The 20,805-nt window shown below is 37.8% G+C and overlaps 1 protein-coding gene across 6 annotated transcripts in view; it reads right to left on the bottom strand.

Annotated features, from left to right (window-relative positions):
- Positions 1-16,652, bottom strand: part of SHOC1 (shortage in chiasmata 1) — a 102,984-nt gene extending 86,332 nt beyond the window's left edge. For 4 of the 6 annotated variants that reach the window (XM_025888156.2, XM_073876552.1, XM_073876553.1 and 1 more), the window contains exon 1: positions 683-802. The gene's annotated coding sequence lies outside the window, so the exon portion shown is untranslated. Of the gene's footprint in view, positions 1-682; positions 803-16,577 lie in introns of those variants that run through there. The other 2 variants (XM_073876550.1, XM_073876549.1) reach the window with 2 other exon arrangements.
- Between the last annotated feature and the right edge of the window lie 4,153 nt (positions 16,653-20,805).

The following is a 20,805-nucleotide window of genomic DNA, read 5'->3' as shown; positions in this document are numbered from 1 at the left end:
GGGAGAAAAGCAAAATCATGGCTAAAGAGAAGGTATTTTAAAAATAATCAATCAATCAATCAGGAATTTCAGCAATCCCTGAAATATTTTTCCTTACCTATTCCTAAAGATTTTAATGCTCTTGTGCTACCTCCTGATCGGGGCCAAAATGGAAATGCGTATAAGTAATCAGGTTAGGCTCTTATGCACAAGGCCAAAGAAGTAAGGCACAAGATTTTCTCCACTCAGTTTTACTGAAGTATCACTGAGGTAAAAATTTTACATATTTAAAGTGTTGGTATATATATTGGGATATTATTTCCAAGATTATCTAAGACACATACGAGTGAAGGCGAATTTTAGGGCTGGCTTCCCATCTCCTCTCGCCAGCCTCAGGCATATGGAGATTTCTCCCCTTCCTCACTCCTTTGCCTAAAAACCACACTTTAACCATGTAAAATCGCAGAGAAGGCAAGGTTCACAGATTTTCTCGTATTGTTTAATCTATACAACTTCTTGTTAGTGGGCTGAAATCCCACTGGCCTTTCTGTGCCCTTCACAACCTCTATTCCCGCCTCATTAGGTTACGTGGACCCTGGTTCTGGGGTCTTGTCCCCACAGAGCCACATCAACCGGGCCTCACAGATCTGTTTTCCAGCAATTTTGGAGTTGCCATACCCTAGCAATTTTGGAGTTGCCTGACCTTTTCTTCTCCTCTGCTCAAGAACACCTTCCCTTTCTCCTCTCTTCAGCCTCCCCGGGTTGCCACGGAAGTAAAATCGCCACGTACCCGTCAACTGAGATAATTCCCGCCTACTGAGCATGTGACCTCTGGCCTTGGGCTCAGCGCTGGCATTGGCCAGCCAGGCGAGGCCCCGCCCCTCGGGCTCCTGGCACTTCCGCCCGCGGTTGCCCATTGCCGGGGGGTTCCCGGGTCCTCGCAGCTGAGCGAATCCTTTGCGGCACTCAGTGGAGAGTGACAGAGGACAGAGGCAGGAAGCCCGAGGGAACCGGTGTGAAAGGCAGGGAAGAGCACGCCAGGGAGTCTGGACTTCTAACGTTATTAGCTGATCCTGGCCAAACGGGACAGGACCAGAGGGAAGGCAAGGGCAGAAGCGTTCCAAAGGTAAAACAAAGAATTTAGCCATCAGATTCAGGAAGAACGAAAGCGAAAGGGAGGAAGCCAACATGATTCAGGTGTCTGGCTAGGTGTTGGCCATGCCTTGAAGGCGGAAGAGCATTTGAGGAGGGGCAGGAAGATAGAATTGGGACATGCAGATTGTACACGTTGATTGATAGCCACCCCTTCGCAAACACACTCATTTAGGAATCACTAGACCCACCAGATCAGGAAGAAGTGTCGCTGTATTTCTTAACTCCTGTCTTTCTTTCCGTGACGTAACTTGGCATTAAATTTCTTCCCAGAATATTGCAAGAAGTAACATGCATTTATTTATTTTACTAACACATGGGTGTCTTTCTAGTTAATTACTAACAAAATGCTAATTATGAAACATCAGTGGATAAGCTACATTACTCTCCCAAGTTACTGACTTCATTCTATTTTGTACAGGTTTGTGCAGTTTGCTTCACTGATACGGATTTAATGTTTGGCGGTAATCAATACAAAGATGTTCATCTGGCATTGAGGTACATTACTATGCATTCTTGGATGTATACCTTTCATTAAAACTAATTTTAAATTAAATAATTTTGTAAAAATTACAAAAGTAACACATTGTTATGCTAATTGTAACCAGTAAAACCATCCTAAGATGAATACAGAAAAAGTAATCTCTGTTACTGACCCTATTCCCAGATAACCAAGGTTAACAATCTGGGGTGTATCTTTTTTAAATTAAATTAAATTTTTTTAATTTAAAATCAATTAATTACCATATTATATTATTAGTTTCAGAGGTAGAGTTTAGTGATTCATCAGTTGCATATAACACCCAGTGTTTACTACATCAGGTGCCCTCCTTAATGCCCATCACCCAGTTACCCCATCCCCCCACCCAGGGGTATAACTTTTCATACCTGTTATACGTTCACACAAATTTATATGGACATGCACACACAAAATAGTTCGGCCAATTATATAAAAATGGGTGACTTATTTTTCACCCTTCTTCACTAAACAATACATCACGAACAACGTTCCACATAAAAATATATAGATTTAACTTGTTTTTAACAGTTGCATAATATTTCATAGTAAAGATATGCTGTAATTTATCCAAACATTCTGCTACTGATGGATTTAACAGATTGTTTTCAGGTTTTTTTTTTTTAATCTTGACAAATAATGCTGCAATAAGAATTCTTAGACATAGGGTTTTAAATATTATTGCTGTTATTCCTATGGTATAGATTTGTGTTGCTTTGCTGCCGTAAGTGGTAAGAGCATTTTAAATTTAATAGTGCCAATTTACCTTTCAAAAATTTATAGCAATTTATGTTAACAATGCCTGAGAGGGATCATTTTTCTGAATACTCAACAGAAGTGAGTATTTTGCTCTTTGAAAATGTTTGCTGGTCTGACACATGAAAAATACTATCTCATTATTGTTTTAATTTGCATTTTCCTGATTACTACTGAGATTAAACACTTTTTAGATATTCATGAGCCCTTTGGATTTCTTCTTCCATGAATCCCATTAATTGCATAATTGTGTGTGTGTGTGTGTGTGTGTGTGTGTCTGTGTGCAAGATCAGGCCATTTTTCTATTCAGCAGGTTCTCTTTTGAAGATTTTGTATATAGGTACTTTAGTTACTATCAGATTTGACTATGCAGATAACAGAAAATCTCCAAGCAATATAAAATTTATTTCTCTGTCATGTAAATGAGGTACGGAAGTAAAAGGTTCAGGTCTGATATGGCAGCTGTGCCCCACAAAGGCCTCAGGGACTTAACCATCCAGCTCATTACTCTAGTATTCCTGTGTTGTGGTCCTTAGTCTCATGGTCTCAAGTGGCAGTATTTATGTTTCAGGCAGCAAGATGGAGCAAGGAATGAAAAAGAGGAGAGGCCAAGGGCACAATGTTTCTTTATGTATCTGTAATTAAAATTGTGAAACATAATGTTCATATAGAAAAACACATAAGAAAATCTATAGCTTAAAAAATTATTTTAAAAAAGGTGCCTGGGTGGCTCAGTCAGTTAAGTGTCTGTCTTTGGCTCAGGTCATGATCCCAGGATCGTGGGATCGAGTCCCGCATCAGGCTCCCTGTTCCGCAGGGAGCCTGCCTCTCCCTCTGCCTCTCTCTCTTTCTGTCTCTCATGAATAAATAAATAAAATATTTTTTTAAAGATTTTATTTATTCATTTGAGACAGAGAGAGAGAGAGCATGAGCAGGGGGAGAGGCAGAAGCAGGCTCCCTGCTGAGCCAGGAGCCCGATGCGGGGCTCCATCCCAGGACCCTGGGATCATGACCTGAGCCAAAGGCAAACGCTTAACCATCTGAGCCACCCAGGTGCCCCAATAAATAACATCTTTAAAAAAATTATTTTAAAGAAATATCCATGCAACCTCCACTCAAAGTAAAGAAACAGAGCATTACAAGAATTTGAGAAGCTGTGTTTCCTTTTCTAATCACAACTCTCCCTTGAGGAAGTCTCCTCCTAGACCTAGAGATTACTATAATCCTGACTTTATGGTAATCACTGCTTTGCTTTTCTTTAGTTTCATCCAAGTATGCATTTCTAAATGATACAGTTTTGCTTATTTTTAAATATTGCTGTTTGTGTTAGTTTGGTTCTTGTTTCTGTTCAGTGGATGCCATTGTACGTATGTATGTTAATTCAATTTCATTGCTGAATACACCATCATATAAATATACTTCAATTTATTTATCCATTCTATTGTTGATGGACCTTTGGATCATTGCAAATTACAAATAGTGCTGCTATCAATATCCTTGTACGTATATCCTAGTATACGTATACATTTTTCTGGAATATAATTTTAGGAATGAATTTCTGGATTATTGGGTATACATATCATCACATTTATTCAATAATGGCAAACTGTTTTCCAAAGTGATTGTACTAATTTACACTCCCACCAGCAATGTTTTAGAGTTCCTATTGCTTTTTGTCCTTACCAACCCTTAGCAGCTTCATATTATTTAATTTTGAGTATCTGGTAAGTATCTAGTTTCTCTCAAGGAAGGTTCCCATAAGCTGCCACATGACAGTTCTGCTTACATCTCGTTGGTTAGGCCCTAGTCACCTGATCACTCTTGGCTGTAGTAAAGGCTAGAAGAATCATTGTTTATTCTGGACTGTCATGTGCATAGTTACAACTTGGAGATTCTATTATTAAAATAAGAAGGAGGGCGCCTGGGTGGCTCAGATGGTTAAGCGTCTGCCTTCGGCTCAGGTCATGATCCCAGGGTCCTGGGATTGAGTCCCGCATCAGGCTCCCTGCTCCTTGGGAGCCTGCTTCTCCCTCTGCTTCTCTCTCTCTCTCTCCTCCTCTGTCTCTCATGAATAAATAAATAAAATCTTTAAAAAAAATAAATAAAATAAAATAAGAAGGAAAGAACAGATTTTGAGAACTAGTTTCTGCTACATTAAGAATAATAATTTAAAAATAGCTAACTTTTATTGAGCACTTACTCTGTGCCAAGCACTATTCTAAACATTTTGCAACTACTTGTAAATTAGATACTATATTACAAATCCCAGTTTACAGGTAAGAAAACTGGGACATTGAGAATTTAAGTGTCTTACCCAAGATTAAGCTAGAAAGTATGAGACAGAATTGCAAACCCAGGTAGTCTGGTTCAAAGTCCATGCTTTTAGCTGGGCCATATACTCTTTATTTTATTTATTTATTTATTTATTTATTTATTTATTAAGATTTTATGTATTTATTTGACAGAGAGAGACATAGCGAGGTGGGAACACAAGTGGGGGAGTGGGAGAGGGAGAAGCAGACTCCCTGCTGAGCAGGGAGCCTGATGCAGGGCTCGATCCCAAGACCCTGGGATCATGACCTGAGCCGAAGGCCGACGCTTAATGCCTGAGCCACCCAGGTGCCCCAGGGCCATATACTTTTTAAAAGGAATATTTGTTCTTGGTCTGCCATATATTTTACAAAGATTTTCCTCCTGCTTATCTTTGGAAATTTCTAAGAGTAGTTTTCTTTATATATTTATAGTGAATTTCACCTATATATCTAAGTCATCTGTGTTTTTTCTCAGTAGATATTTCTGCATCATTTTTTAAAAATTATGCATATGAAAAGAATCTTAAGACAATTACTTTTCCCTATAAGTTTTAATTCACATTATTTATGTTACTGTTATTTTGTATCTAGGTGGAAGTAAATTTAAACACACTTGAATATAAAGATCTTATTTATTTATTTATTTGAGAGAGAGAGAGAATGAAAGAGCACACACAGGGAGGGGCAGAGAAAAAGGGAGAGAGAATCCCAAGCAGACTTCACACTGAGTGCAGAGCCTGATGCAGGGCTTGATCTTATAACACTGAGATCATGATCAGAGCCAAAACCAAGTCAGACGCTTAACCGACTGAGCCACCCAGGCGCCCCTAAACACACTTGAATGTAAACTAAGCTGAGGAGCCATAAAGGAAGCTGGAAAAACCCTTTACTATCCAGATCAATTCCATACATTTGTGGAAATCCCTTATAATAATATTAAGCTTCATTGTTGTATTCACATGGTATGCTGTTGAGGACAGAGTAATAATGTTTAATGTTTACTGAGAACATACTTTGTGCCAGGCACAATACTAGGCACTGAAGATGCAAAAATAAGGAAAACAGATTTTAGCCTTTGAGAAGCTCGTGAATCCTTGTCTGGGGTTATTCTTATTTTCCATCTTCTTTTCTTCAGACAATTCTGTATATTGCTGCCAAGATGATATTTCTAAAACAACTAATTGAGAATATCACTCCCCTGCTCAAACTTCATAATTTATCACATACAGGATGAAATCTGAAATTCTTAGCATGGAACAATTATTCGATCCCATTTATTCTGGAACCCTGAACCATTAGCCATTCTTTGAACATCTCCCAGATCCTTCAACTTCCAAGTCTTTGTTCTTGCTGTTTTATTTGTATTCTTTTTTTTTTAAGATTTTATTTATTTATTTGAGAGAGAGAATGAGAGAGAGAGAGCACATGAGAGGGGGGAAGGTCAGAGGAAGAAGCAGACTCCCCGCTGAGCAGGGAGCCCAATGCGGGACTCAATCCCGGGACTCCAGGATCATGACCTGAGCTGAAGGCAGTCGCTTAACCAACTGAGCCACCCAGGCGCCCTGTTTTATTTGTATTCTGATCACATGTTGAAAACCTATTTATTCTACAGGGTTCAGTTCAACTGTTTCCTCTTTCCACGGATAATCTCAGAATTAGTTGTTACCTTTCTGGCACTCTTACAGTTTTTCTCAGTGTCCCACTTTGGGTAGTTTCCATGCTTTACATTATAATTGTTTTTTTGATGCCTGCCTCTCCTACCAGGTTGCTGTGTTCTTGAGATCATGGGCCATGGACCATGTCCTAATTATCTATATATACTTTGTATATACTAGCACAATGCCTTATCTAGAGCAAGCTCTAAAATAGATATTTAATTCACTACTTGAAATTTGGCACTAGGTCATTTTGAAATAATAAAAAAAAATTTTTTTTGCATTTTCTATTAAATGTAGGTTTTTAGTGTTTTTGCAGAAGCATTAATGTGTATGAAATATTACCCACACAAACACACACATCAGCCAAAGGAGACACGGCATAAATATGGCAGATAATCAATTTGACACAGAGTTGCAGATTAGTGTGAACCAGATTATGCAGAAAATCTGGATATATGGAATGAAATAATATTGCACAAATGTGTTGCATAAGTAAATTGTCTTGTGGTTGCTAATTTATGGGTGTAGTCTCACATACTATCTTTTGATCAGTAAGGAACTATGTAATAGATTGAGAGCAAACATTTTGGCACAACATATTTAATCTAATTAAACTAGATAATAATGCTAGAAACAAGCTGTGGTAGCATCAGCATGTAAAGAAATTTTCACAAGTATATAAGGGAAGCCTAATATCTCATATTTATGTAGTTTACCTTTTTTTCAACTACAGAATCCAGATGTTATTGTAGCCTATTTTTGCCACATTTGTCTCCATAAACACTATCACTTTTCTCTTTTTCACATGTTGAACCCCTAAACATTTTTCTGATTATGAGTCACCTCATACTTTATGTGTTTATTGTATCTTTTACACATATTGAAAAATTTACTTAAGCTAAGCTTCTGGCTAGGATAAAAACATTATCCATGCTTAGACTTGACTCTGTTCCCCTAAAGAAGTCTTAGGCTGGAATAAACAGTTATACTTGTGTCTATTTCCTTCTGAAAAATGGAAGGGCTAGCTCTATACTTTAATATTTCCCTGGGTAACATTCACCCTAACACCTCTCATATTTTATGGTCCAGTGAAATTAAGGCATTTGCCAAAGATAACATAGGTGGGATAGGAATATAGGTCTTTTGACTTCCACCCAGTGAGGTGTAATTGTTCACTCATCGATTTATCCATAAATTTCTTTGGTGGGGGGAGGGGCAAAGGGAGAAGGAGAGAGAAAATCTTAAGCAGGCTCCACACCCAGGGCAAAGCCCAGCAAAGGGCTGGATCTCATAACCCTGAGATCATGACCTATCTCCAATCAAGAGTTGGACGCTTAATCGACTAAGCCACCCAGGTGCCCCATCCATCAATTATTTTTGAGCACATATTATGTGCAAGGAACTATGCTAGTTGGGGAGAGCAAATGACTCTACTCTGTCAGTGTGGCAGGGGAAATAAGACATTTACATAAAAACTAATTATTCCCTGAGGAAATTAATGTCATAAGAGTTATGGGAGCTTAAAGGAAATAATGCTTTATTGTTTTAACAAGTAAGTTGTAGAGATACAGAATAATTGAGTAAATATCTCATTTAGATATTTCAGCAGGTTAACTACACCTGTGGGAAATCTAGCTGTTTGAACCACAAAAGCATAACACCACCACTGTGTACCTAATAGAAAATGAACCAACTTATAAAATAAATAACTTCCTAAGGTCTAAACTGCAAATTCAAACTCTAATAAGTTATAACAAATCACCAATATCCAGGGTAGCCAATATCATCCTTATACAAGATGGAAAAACTATTTCTCTTTTTCTCTCCAAAAGAAGTCTTTTTAAAAATTACTTATTTATTTTTACTAGAGAGACAGAGAGAATGAGCAGGGGCAGGGACTTCTTTCTCTCCAAAAGAAGTCTTAATGTTGTTTCATAAACAGTAATTCTCACAACTTCATATTTTGAATTTAGACCAATCTCATACCTCACAATGTAAATAAATTTAACAAATAATTTTTGAACACCTACTACGTGCTTGGTATGTACAAACTTAGCAGATTAGCAACTTGTGTTGTCTCTTATAGGAAAAAAGAGAAAAAAGTACCCAGAAACAGTAATATCTAATACTATTGAGCACCTTCTCTTTTATTTACTTATTTATTTATTTATTTATTTATTTATTTTTAAAGATTTTATTTATTTATTTGAGAGAGAGAGAACGAGAGATAGAAAGCACAAGAGGGAAGAGGGTCAGAGGGAGAAGCAGACTACCTGCTGAGCAGGAAGCCCGATGTAGGACTTGATCCCGGGACTCCAGGATCATGACCTGAGCCGAAGGCAGTCGCTTAACCAACTGAGCCACCCAGGTGCCCTATTTATTTATATTTTTTTAAAGATTTTATTTATTTGACAGAGACACAGCAAGAGAGGGAACACAAGCAGGGGGAGTGGGTAAGGGAGAAGCAGGCTTCCCACAGAGCATGGAGCCCGATGTGGGGCTCAATCCTAGGACCTTGGGATCACGACCTGAGCAGAAGCCAGACGCTTAACGTCTGAGCCACCCAGGCGCCCTTATTTATTTTTTTATAAGTTATTTTTTAATTTGTTTATTTTTTATTATGTTCAGTTAGTCAGCATATAGTACATCATTGGTTTTTTATGTAGTGTTCAACGATTCATTAGTTGCGTATAACACCCAGTGCTCATCGCAACACAGAGCACCTTCTCTTTTAAATATCTTTCTCTTTAGTTTTCTAGCTTCCTGATTTCTCACCTGTTCTGCACCTAGAAAATAAATATATATATGAGAGAGAGAGTCTGTATGTGCCAGCAATCTTCTGAATGTGAGAGTCTCAAGACAATGTCCGTATCTTTAGACTCCTTGTCATATTCCAACAGCTAGACCAGTGGTTCTCGTTTGAGGTGATTTTGCCTCCTAGAGGGCATTTGGGCATATCTGGAGACATTTTTGGTTGTCATAACTGGGGGAAGGATTGCTACTGGCATCTAATTAGCAGATGCCAGGATCCTGCTATGAACATCCTAAAATTAAGAGGAAAGTCTACCACCACCCTTAAATAAGAATTATCCAGCCCAAAATATCAATAGTACGAAGGTTGAGAAATCCTGATCTTAACTGATTAAAGACTAAACGATATCCACACTCTTCTAGTCATATATATATAACTTACCCCATTCCCTGGAGATGACTTCACCTTCTTGAATGAGAAATTGTGTTCCTTCACTTTTCTCTTTTTATATCAAAATGTCCATATAGTCTCATTTGGCATTTTCTTACTTCTTTCTGTGGATAAATATTCTTCTTTCTTTCCAAGACTAATCTCTTCCAATATTTATGCCCTACCCTATTTTCCAAATTATTTATGCTGCTGCTAAGAATGCATTCTGTATCACAGAATAAAACAGACAAGAAATCAAGCAAAGAGTACTGTTTCCTCTGGATTCTTTATTTCATCCCCACTCACCAGCTCCAGAATTTAGTTCACAGGTTATTTCCTCTATGTGTCTTCATTCTTTCCCCTACAATGGGTTCTCTCTGTGTCTAAAAAGTACTTAATTATATTCTATCTTAAAATATTCTTTAAAACTCTTACTTTGATCCTTCTGTTTTTTAACTTATCTGTATCCCCTAGGACTCCCGTAATTTTCTCCTAACTGTTCTCCCAGCTTCTACTTTAGTATGCATTGTGCTGTAGAATTTAGATTATGTCAACTACTCTCATCAAAGTCCTTCAGTAGTCAACCAGTGCCCATACACAATAACTATGCTGCATCAAGCATTTTTTATTTACAAGATACTATGCTTGGAACTTAAGTTAGTATTTAATCTCCATCATATAGATGAGAAACTGAAGCTTAGAGAGGTTAAGTGTCTTGGTCAAAACTCTATAGCTAGGATGTGAGGAGCCAATTCAAATCCAAGTCAGTCTTATGCCAAAGTCTTGGCGTACATTTTACACAACTCTTTATTCCCTAAGGTTTCAAGTCCAGACTGCTGATTTTGGCCTTCAGGTCTCTCTGTGTCTGGCTTCAAACTTTTTCCAGCTACTGCCGACCTTCATCCACCCTACACTCATATTAAAGTACTGCTGTTCTCTGCATACTCTCTTTACTTTCTTCTCTTCTCTTTGCTCCCATTCATATCATCCCCTCTATGTTAATCTTCTCGTGCGTCTCTAGAGGTCCAAATACCCACCCATTTTCAAGCCCAAACCAAGCTTCCCAGCCGATCTTTGATCTTTCCCTTTTTTTTCCCCCTAGTGGGCTTTTTCTCACTTACAAATTTTGATATTATAATGTATGTATATGCTTTTTTGCCCTTTCTCTATTTTTACCTCCTTTAGAACAGGGAACTCATTATGTGAAAGTAACATATTTTTGTGTAGAATTTTATAAGCACTCTTTCAAATATGTTAACCTGACAAAGAACAAGAGCTCAATAGATGTTTGTTTTTTTGTTTGGTTCTAATCTTCATAGTAATTCTCCAAGGTATTATTACACTTTACTAACAGATAAGAAAACTGAGGCTCAGAGAGATCAAGTGACCTGCCAAAGGGCAGAAATACTCCAATATGACCCAAGCTCTAACTCAAGAGTTCTAATCGAGGGTTCTTTCTACTATACTACCTAGGGCTTCAGAATTTTGGCCCCCCAGTATATCCCAGCTCTATACCTTGGTCATCGTAGTTACTGAATATGAGCTGAATGAATGAGTAAATGTCTGTTAAGAACATACTTTTTGAGGGGCGCCTGGGTGGTTCAGTCATTAAGCATCTGCCTTTGGCTCAGGTCATGGTTCCAGGGTCCTGGGATGGAGCCCGGCATCAGGCTCCCTGCTCCGCGGGAGGAAGCCTGCTTCTCCCTCTCCCACTCCCCCTGCTTGTGTTCCCTCTGTCACTGTCTCTCTCTGTCAAATAAATAAAATCTTTTAAAAAAAAAGAACATACTTTTTGAGGTTGAAAGTCATGAGAGGTTTATTGGCCACCAAGAATAACAGCACTTTAGGATGTGACTCATCCTCACACATAGTATTTAGGTAGAAAGAAAACAAACCCTCCCATTCTGATAAAATATCTTAGGCAGCATTAGGTTCAAGTCTGTATTATTATACACTTAAGAACACCCGTGCCACACACCTTTAACAAACAAGTTTTTATGTTACTTAAAATCAGCAGGTAGAAAGAAAATTGAGAGTAATTTTTCAATTTTTGTTTTTCATTTTTCTGTAGCCAAATTTATCATTCTCTTTCCTTATCGTCTCTGCTTTTTGGGTCATTTTAGAAAGGTCACCTCTATCCCCAAAATTATACAGATGCTCAAATATATTTTCTTCTACTGTTTTTATCATGTCATTCTTTACATTTAGAATCTCTGGGATTATGTGTCTGTGCATGTGTGTGTGTTTCTATACATGTGTGTAAGGCATGTAATAGGTTTATAATTTAATATTTTTCTTATATAGTTGAATGAATTATTTATTGATTTTCTCTTCTGGTTTAAATTACGTCTTTATCATATATGTCCATATATAAATTATTATATATGTAAACTAAGCTTTCCAGATTTTTAATTTATTCTATTGATGACTTACTCCTGAGCTGTTTTTATTTATTTACACTATTTTAATTCTTCTTATTATTATTTAAAGATTTTATTTATTTATTTGACAGAGAGAGACACAGCAAGAGAGGGAACACAAGCAGGGGAGTGGGAGAGGGAGAAGCAGGCTTCCTGCTGAGCAGGGAGCCTGACATGGGGCTCGATCCCAGGACCCTGGGATCATGACCTGAGCCAAAGGCAGACGCTTAACAACTGAGCCACCCAGGCGCCCCAACACTGTTTTAATTATTAAAGTTTTAATTTCTGGGCAGCAGTCTCATTCACTACTCTTATTTTTTTTACTTTAAAAAATTTTTAAAGATTTTATTTATTTATTTATTTGAGAGAGAGAGAGCGAGCAAGTGGGGGGAGGAGCAGAGGGAGAGGAACAAGCAGACTCCACACTGAGCACTGGAGCCCGTCTTGGCACTCGATCTCAGGCCCACAAGATCATGACCTAAGCTGAAGTCAAGAGTTGGACGCTTCACTGACTGAGCCTCTCAGGTGCCCCCAGTACTCTTCTTTAAAAAAATATATTCCTAGCTACCCTTTAAGGTTTATTCTTTTTTTTTTTTTAAAGATTTTATTTACTTATTTGAGAGAGAGAGAGAATGAGAGATAGAGAGCATGAGAGGGAAGAAGGTCAGAGGGAGAAGCAGACTCCCCGCCGAGCAGGGAGCCCAATGTGGGACTTGATCCCAGGACTCCAGGATCACGACCTGAGTCGAAGGCAGTCGCCCAACCAACTGAGCCACCCAGGTGCCCAAGGTTTATTCTTTTTTTAAAGTTTATTTATTTTTGTATTTATTTAAGTAATCTCTATACCCAACATGGGGCTTGAACTCATGACCTCGAAACCAAGCGCTACATGTTCCTCTGACTGAGCCATCCAGGCACCCCTCTAAGGTTTATTCTTAAAAAAAAAAAAAAGAAATATTTTGTCAAGATCCCTCATTTTCTTTTACTGGGATTCTGATTGAGATGAAATAAAAGCAATAGATTAATTTGGAGAATTGACTCATTTTAATATGCAGTCTTCAGAATCAGAGAACTTAATATGGTTTTCCATTTTTTCAAGTCTTCTGCCATTTTTCCCAAAGATTTTATAATTTTATAATTTCTTTTTTTTAATATATGTTTTTTAAGATTTTATTTATTTATTTATAGTAGATAGAGAGGGAGAGAGAGAAAGCAGGAGAGGGGGAAGGGTCAGAGGGAAAAGCAGACTCCCCGCTGAGCCAGGAGCCCAATGTGGGACTCGATTCTGGGGACTCTGGGGTCATGACCTGAACCCAAGGCAGATGCTTAACCAACTGAGCCACCCAAGCGCCCAATTTTTTTTTTCAAAGATTTCATTTATTTATTTGACAGAGAGAGCACAAGCAGGGGGAGCAGCCCAGGGAGAGGGAGAAGCAGGCTCCTCGCTGAACAGGGAGACCAACTCAGGGCTTGATCCCAGGATCCTGGGATCATGACCTAAGCCAAAGGCAGACACTTAACCAAGTAAGCCACCCAAGCGCCCAATTTTACAACTTCTGTGTATTTGTGTGTGTGTGTGTGTGTGTGTGTGTGTGTTTACACTTTAATAGAGCACTATGCTTTAGTTCATACACACAAGAATCAACTGCCTGGGTTCCAAACTCAGCTATGCCATTTACTAGCCATGTAGCATGTTCTTTCACCTTTGTGTACTTGTTCTTTATTTCCCCCTCCTATAATATGGGGGATGATAATAATAGTGCCTCCTAGAGTTATCATGAAAATTAAATGGGTTAATATATCTAAAGTGCTTAAAACAATACTTAGCACATAGTAAGTACCCTATGAGTACTACCTATGATTACATGATGATATGGTATATATAAGAAACATCTCGTGTTTCTTATTAAATTTATTTGTGTTTTATGTACTGTTATTAAAAATTGATTTTTTTTCTTATTCTCTTCTTATTGGTGGCCATTTTATTAATTTTGAGTATTGAGTGCAATCTTAATAAACACTAAACTTTGAAATTTCAGCCTCCAGAGGGCTCCCCTTTCCTGTGAATTACTATCATTTCCCATAACTTCTTTTTCATAAGAATTTTATGTCACTTAGAGCCAAGTGATGAAAAAGAAAGTGTGTGTCTGATACATTTGAAAGGTCAACTAAGATAAATAAGATCAACAGCTAGTTCACTGAAAATACTAACAGGACAAATAATCCTCTTGCAAAACTGAAGAAAGAGAAAACAGCTGAAAATGCAAAAAAAAAAAATGGAATTAACAGATGCATATAAATATCCAAGAAGTTTAAAAATTACAAGAATACTCGAAGTTTAACCTATCAATAAAGCAGAAATTTTGATAACATAGGATATTATTTAAGAAATATAAATTATGAAAATTGATACAAGAAGTGGCAGAAAACTTGAACTGATCAAAGGAAGAAATGGGACATGTTACCAGACAGTTCTACCTCTGAAAAAGGCACTAGGTCAAGATTTTTTTTTATATTTTATTTATGTATTTATTTATTTATTTGAGAGAGGGAGAGAGACCATGGGGAGGGGCAGAGGGAAAAGGAAAGAGAGAAGCAGACTCTACAGTGAGCATGGAGCCTGATGTGGAGCTTGATCTCATGACTCTGAGATCATGACCTGAGCTGAAATCAAGAGTTGGATGCTTTTAACCTACTGAGCCACCCAGGCACCTCTAGGTCAGGATGTTTTAAGACATGGATTCTATCAAAACTTTTAGAAACAATGTTATTTACAGAACTTTGAAAAAGATGGAAAACTTATAACTCATTATACAAGGCTAAAATAGCTATGAAACCAAATTAGTGAGGAATAGCAGAAGAAAAGAAAAAACAAAAGACCAATTAATAATGAAATCAATGCAGAAATACTAAATAAAACATTAACATATTGAATACAACAGCACTTTTAAAGTTGAATGTACCATGACCCAAATAGATTTTATTTCAGGAATGCAAAAATAATTCGCTATATTAAGACATGAGCCTCTAATGATTTACAGCTAAATAATAAGTAAATCTTTAAATATTTCATAGCATTTTTTTCTCCTAATGTTATCCTACTTTGCTACCTTGTTTGATCATTCCTGCCTAGAACATTTTCTTCTCCATCCAGCAAACTCCTACTTTAAAGACTCAACTCAGGTCACTTCTGGTTCTTCTCTGACCCCTCCCTACTGAGGCTAAGAAGCTCCTGCTCTGTGTACTTCCACAATACCTTGTATTTACCTCTATTACAGACTTATCATACTGTTCTGTAAATGCTAGTTAACTTGTTTGTCTCCCCAACCAAACTGTGAACTTCTGAGATAGAGTCAATTTATTTCTGTTTTGCAAGCCTGACATAAAAATTTGGCAGAATCCATTGAGAAATATACACAGATCAAAACTGGAAATAAAAAGTGCTGGCTAATTACTATAAAAGCTGTATTGGAGGGCATGATTTTGATGTCTAGACTGGACTTCTTAATACTTCACCTTAAAATCAAACTTCCTTATCCTGTTATAGGCAAAGTTGGGCAACCTCAGGCCTCCCTGAAGGCACTAGCTTCTTATCACAGAGTAGAACTGACTAGTGTTAACCTTCTCTGTAGGGAGCCTAGAAGATGCCAATGTATTTATTAATGTACTAATCAAAAGTACTAATCAAGTCAGTTGTTCTTCCTATGGTGAAGTGATTGGAGAAAAGAGAGGCCAAGAGTATTCTTCTAGCTGAAATACTGCATGGGCACACGAAGCCAGAGAAATAGAGGATACCCCTCTGTAATAGCTACCTAACTTAGAATATTTTCCTTTAGAACTTAGCTGCCTACAATTTCAGAGAAAAAATTTCAGTTGCAGTAACTATATTTAGCTTGAGTATTCTCATTTAACTTAGCAGGACTTTTTTCTTTAATTTACAATTTGATTTGTATACTTCCTCAAATTTCTGTTAGAATAGGTGGGGTAAAAAAAGTAACCAAAAGACATGGAAAATTTCCTCACAAATCTATTTACATTCTGTTATATTCTCTGTACTTTTTGTAGTTAATGCAACATTGCTTTCAAGGCACTCTTAAGCAGGTGAACTGTTCCTTGTGTAGCCTCATGAAATTGAATGAGAAGGAATTGTCATCTGCATATATCTTGGATCTATTCAATCTAATAGCATGCTTGGCTAACATTGCCAGAGGAGGCAAGGGCCAGCAAAAGTCAGAGAGTGAGGACAGTTTTAGAATAGGAATCCATTCACTTAGCATTTGTTTCACTAGCTTTTTTCCTTTGCTACCAATACAACTATTAGATAAATTCTGGAGATCTAATGCATAACATAGTGATTATACTCAACAATACTGTATTATATACTTCAAAATTGCTAAGAGACTAGATCTTCAATGTTCTCACCACAAAAAAGAAATGATAATTATGTGATGTGATGGAAGTTTTAGCTAAAGCTATGGTGGTAATCATGTTGTAATACATACATATCAAATCAACACATTGTACACTTTAAACTTATACAATATTACATGTCAATTATATCTCAACAAAAAAAAATATATATATATCATAATTTGTTCTCACCTCTTGATGGACACTTAGGTTATTTAGCAACTATCCCAAATAAAGCTGCTGTGAATGTTTGTTTTACAAGTCTTGGTGTGGATGTGTTTTCATTTCTCTTGGATAAACACCTAGGAGTGAATGGCTGGGTCTTATGGTTTGTGTACCTATAATTTCTTATTGTGATATAATTGACACATAATAGTTTCAGGTGGACAGCATAATGATTCAATATTTGTATATATTGTGAAATAATCACCTCAATAAGTCTAGTTAACATCCATCACCACACAGAGTTACAAATTTTTTTTCTTGTGATGAGAACTTTTTTTTTTAAGATTTTATTTATTTGAGAGAGAGAGAACACAAGCAGCGAGAGGGGCAGAGGGAGAAGCAGACTCCCCGCTGAGCAGAGAGCCTGATGCGGGGCTCCATCCAGGACCCTGGGATCATGACCTAAGCCAAAGGCAGACGCTTAACCAACTGAGCCACCCAGGCACCCCACTGTGATGAGAACTTTTAAAATCTATTCTCTTAACTTTCAAAAACACAGTACAGTATTATTAATTGTGGTCAACATGCTGTATATTACATCCCATAGGACTTATTTCTTTTATAACTGGAAGTTTGTTCCTTTTGACCACCTTTAGCCATTTCACCCACCCCACAATCCCTGCTCTGTCAACAGTCAATCTGTTCTTTGTATCTGGGAGTTTGTTTCTGTTTCTTTTGATTTTTAGATTCCACATATAAGTGAGTCATATGTTCATACCTACATATATATGATCATGTCATACATCATAGGTATTTGTCTTTCTCTGTCAAACTTATTTCACTTAGTATAATGCCCTCAAGTTCCATGTATGTTATTGTAAACAATAAGATTTCCTTCTTTTTTATGGCTGAATAATATTCCTGTGTGTGTGTGTGTGTGTGTGTGTGTGTGAAATCACATTTCCTTAGACGTCTTGGTAGTTTCCATGTCTTGGCTATTATAAATAATGCTGAAATGAAATGGGGCTGCAGATATCTTTTTGATTTAGTGTTTTTTGTTTCCTTCAGATAAATACCCAAAAGTGAAATTGCTGGATCATATGGTAATTCTATTTTTAATCTTTTGAGGAACCTCCATACTGTTTTCCATAGTGGCTGCACCAATTTGCATTCCCACCAACAGAGCACGAGGGTTCCCTTTTCTCCACATCAACGCTAGTTATTTCTTGTCTTTTTGACAGTAACCACCCTAACAGGTGTAAAGTGATATCTCATTGTGATTTTGATGTGCATTTCCCTGATGATAAGTGATGTTGAGCACTTTTTTCATGTACCTGTTGGCCATCTGTATACTTTTTTGGAAAAATGTTCAGATCCTTTGCCCATTTTTTAATTGGATTGTTTGTCTTTTTGCTATGAATTGTATGAGTTCTTTATTTGTTGGATATTAACCCATTATCAGATGGATGATTTACAAATATTTTCTCCTATTCGATAAGGTTACCTCTTCATTTGCTGTTGCGGAAGCTTTTTAGTTTGATGTAGTCCCACTTGTTGATTTTTGCTTTTGTTGTTTGTGCTTTTGTTTTGAAATCCAAAAAAATCATTGCCAAGACCAAAGTTAAGGAGTCTACCCCCAATGTTTTCTTCTAGGAGTTTTATGGTTTCAGGTCTTATGTTCAAGTCTTTAATCCATTTTGAGTTTATTTTTGTGGGTAGTATAAGAAAGTGGTCCAGTTTCATTCTTCTGCATGTGGTTGTCCAGTTTTCCCAGCAGCATTTATTGAAGAGACTGTTCTACCCCATTGTATATTTTTGGCTCCTTTGTCATAAATTAGTTGACCATATATGTGTGAGTTTATTTCTGGGCTCTCTATTCTGTTCTATTGATCTATGTGTCTGTTTTTTATGCCAATACCATACTGTTTTGACTCCTATAGCTTTGTAATACAGTTTGAAATCAGGAAGTATTATGCCTCCAGCTTTGTTCTTCCTTAAGATTATTTTGGCTATTTGAGAGCAACTTTCTTAATCCCTCAAATCTTATAGTTAAAGATTTTATTTATTTATTAGAGAGAGAGAGATCGAGTGAGCAAGAGAACAGGAGCTGGACAAGGGGCAGAGGGAGAACTGCTTCTCCCCACTGAGCAGGGAGCCCGATGTGGGGCTTGGTCCCAGGACCGCAAGATCATGACCTGAGCTGAGGTCCTGACGCTTAACTGATTTAGCCACCCAGGTGCCCCATGAATCCCTCAAATCTTATTGAGGACAGACTCTTATTTCCCATCTTCTCTCTTTGCATCTTTCCTCCCCAATGTTTTCTTTTCTTATCCCTCTTACTTAGAAACTTTTTTTTTCTTCTTCTATTCCTCATCTTCCTTCTTTTGACTTTCACCTTCATATTCACGTCATTTCTTCTTTTCTGTATTTATTTAACATAAATTATGGGTTGCTTCTAACTTAAGTGGCAAAGTGAGAGTATCTCAGCCTCAGGGAAATTATCAGTGGTACCAGACAGAATACAGATGTTTATGAGTATAGGGAGAGTATTGAAAGATGCAATGAAAAAATTAATTGGATTGTCAGTACATATAATGATGCCTGAGATGAGAAGAAGTTAGGAAGAGTATAGCTCTCCTCAAAGGAAATATATACTAAATATCCCTGCAAAATATCACAGAGAGAATGGAGCTATGATATTGTGATTTATATAAGAAATAAATATTTTATCTTTATTCTGGTTCCCAGCATAGGGCTCTTTTTTTTTTTTTTAAGACTTAATTTATGTATCTGAGAGAGAGAGAGAGCACAAGCAGGGAGGAGGGGCTGAGGGAGAAGCCCGCTGAGCAGGGAGCCCAACACAGGACTCGATCCCAGGACTTGATCCTGGGACTCTGAGATCATGACCTAAGCCCAAGGCAGATGTTAGCCAACTGATCCACCCTGGCACCCTTAAACCCTTGGAGTTAACTATGCAGGAAGAGATAAAGGTGTCTTTTATTATGTTAATGAGGGAACTTTTGGAAAGCACCTAAGGCTAGGGCTGGTTGCCTGTGGAGCCAACCTTGTGATTTGAGGATTGGAACTTTTAGTTTGGTCCTCCCCCACCTCTGGGGAGGGGAGAGGAGCTGGTGGTGAAGTTCAGTCACCAGTAGTTGATGATTTAATTAATCATGACTATGTAATGAAGTCTCCATAAAAGCCCAAAGGACAGGGTTCACATAACTACCAGGTTGGTGAACACACGGAGATTGTGGGAGAGTGGTGTGTTCCGAGAGAGGATGGAAGCTTAGTGACCCTTTTCCCTTACCTTGCCCTATGCATCTTTTCAATTTGGCTGTTTATCAGTTATATCCTTTTATAATAAACTGGTAATGTAGTAAGTAAAATGTTTCTCTGACTTCTGTGAGCCACCTTAGCAAATTAATGGAAACTAAGGACGGGTCTTTGGAATATCCAATCTATACCCAGTTGGTCAGAAGCATAGGTGACTACCTGTACTTGAAATTGGTGTCTGAAGTGTGTGTGTGGTGGGGACCAGGGTCGGGGGTGGGGTGCAATCTTATAGGACTGAGCCCTTAACCTGCGGGATCTGATGCTATCTTTGGGTCGATAGTGTCAGAATTGAGGTAAGTTGTAGGACACCCAGCTGGTATCAGAAATTGCTCGGTGTGGGAGAAAAACCCCATACATTAGAATTCAGCGTAGAATCTTAGGAGCACACTCACCTTTTGAGTAATTTCTGAGAAAATAATCCAAAACTGGTTAGGAAAAACTAAGAAAACAATGCTTCTATAGGCTTTAGGTGGCCTATTACTGATTTCCTAAAATTTTTTTTTAAAGATTTTATTTATTTGTTTGACAGAGAGACAGCGAGAGAGGAAACACAAACAGGGGGAGTGGGAGAGGGAGAAGCAGGCTTCCCGCAGAGCAGGGAGCCCGACGTGGGGCTCGATTCCAGGATCCTGGGATCATGACCTGAGCCGAAGGCAGATGCTTAACGACTGAGCCACCCAGGCGCCCCTGATTTCCTATAATTATGGAGACTTCCACTAAATCCAGAATTGAAGGAATTTAAAGGACCTTGTAATATAATCACCCCATGATTTTTGATATGTGCTGAGGTTCCTGTTAGCCAACAGTAATTTTTTTTTTTAAAGATTTTATTTATTTATTTATTTGAGAGAGAGAATGAGAGACAGAGAGCACGAGAGGGAAGAGGGTCAGAGGGAGAAGCAGACTCCCTGCTGAGCAG

The sequence above is a fragment of the Callorhinus ursinus genome, unplaced genomic scaffold (genome assembly GCF_003265705.2).
Source record: "Callorhinus ursinus isolate GAN/ISIS: 27379988/994484 unplaced genomic scaffold, GSC_fseal_2.0 scaffold24, whole genome shotgun sequence".
NCBI classification, from domain to species: Eukaryota; Metazoa; Chordata; class Mammalia; order Carnivora; family Otariidae; genus Callorhinus; species Callorhinus ursinus.
The sequence above is the reverse complement of the archived record's forward strand: the minus strand, read 5'-3'. Positions and strand labels throughout refer to the sequence as shown.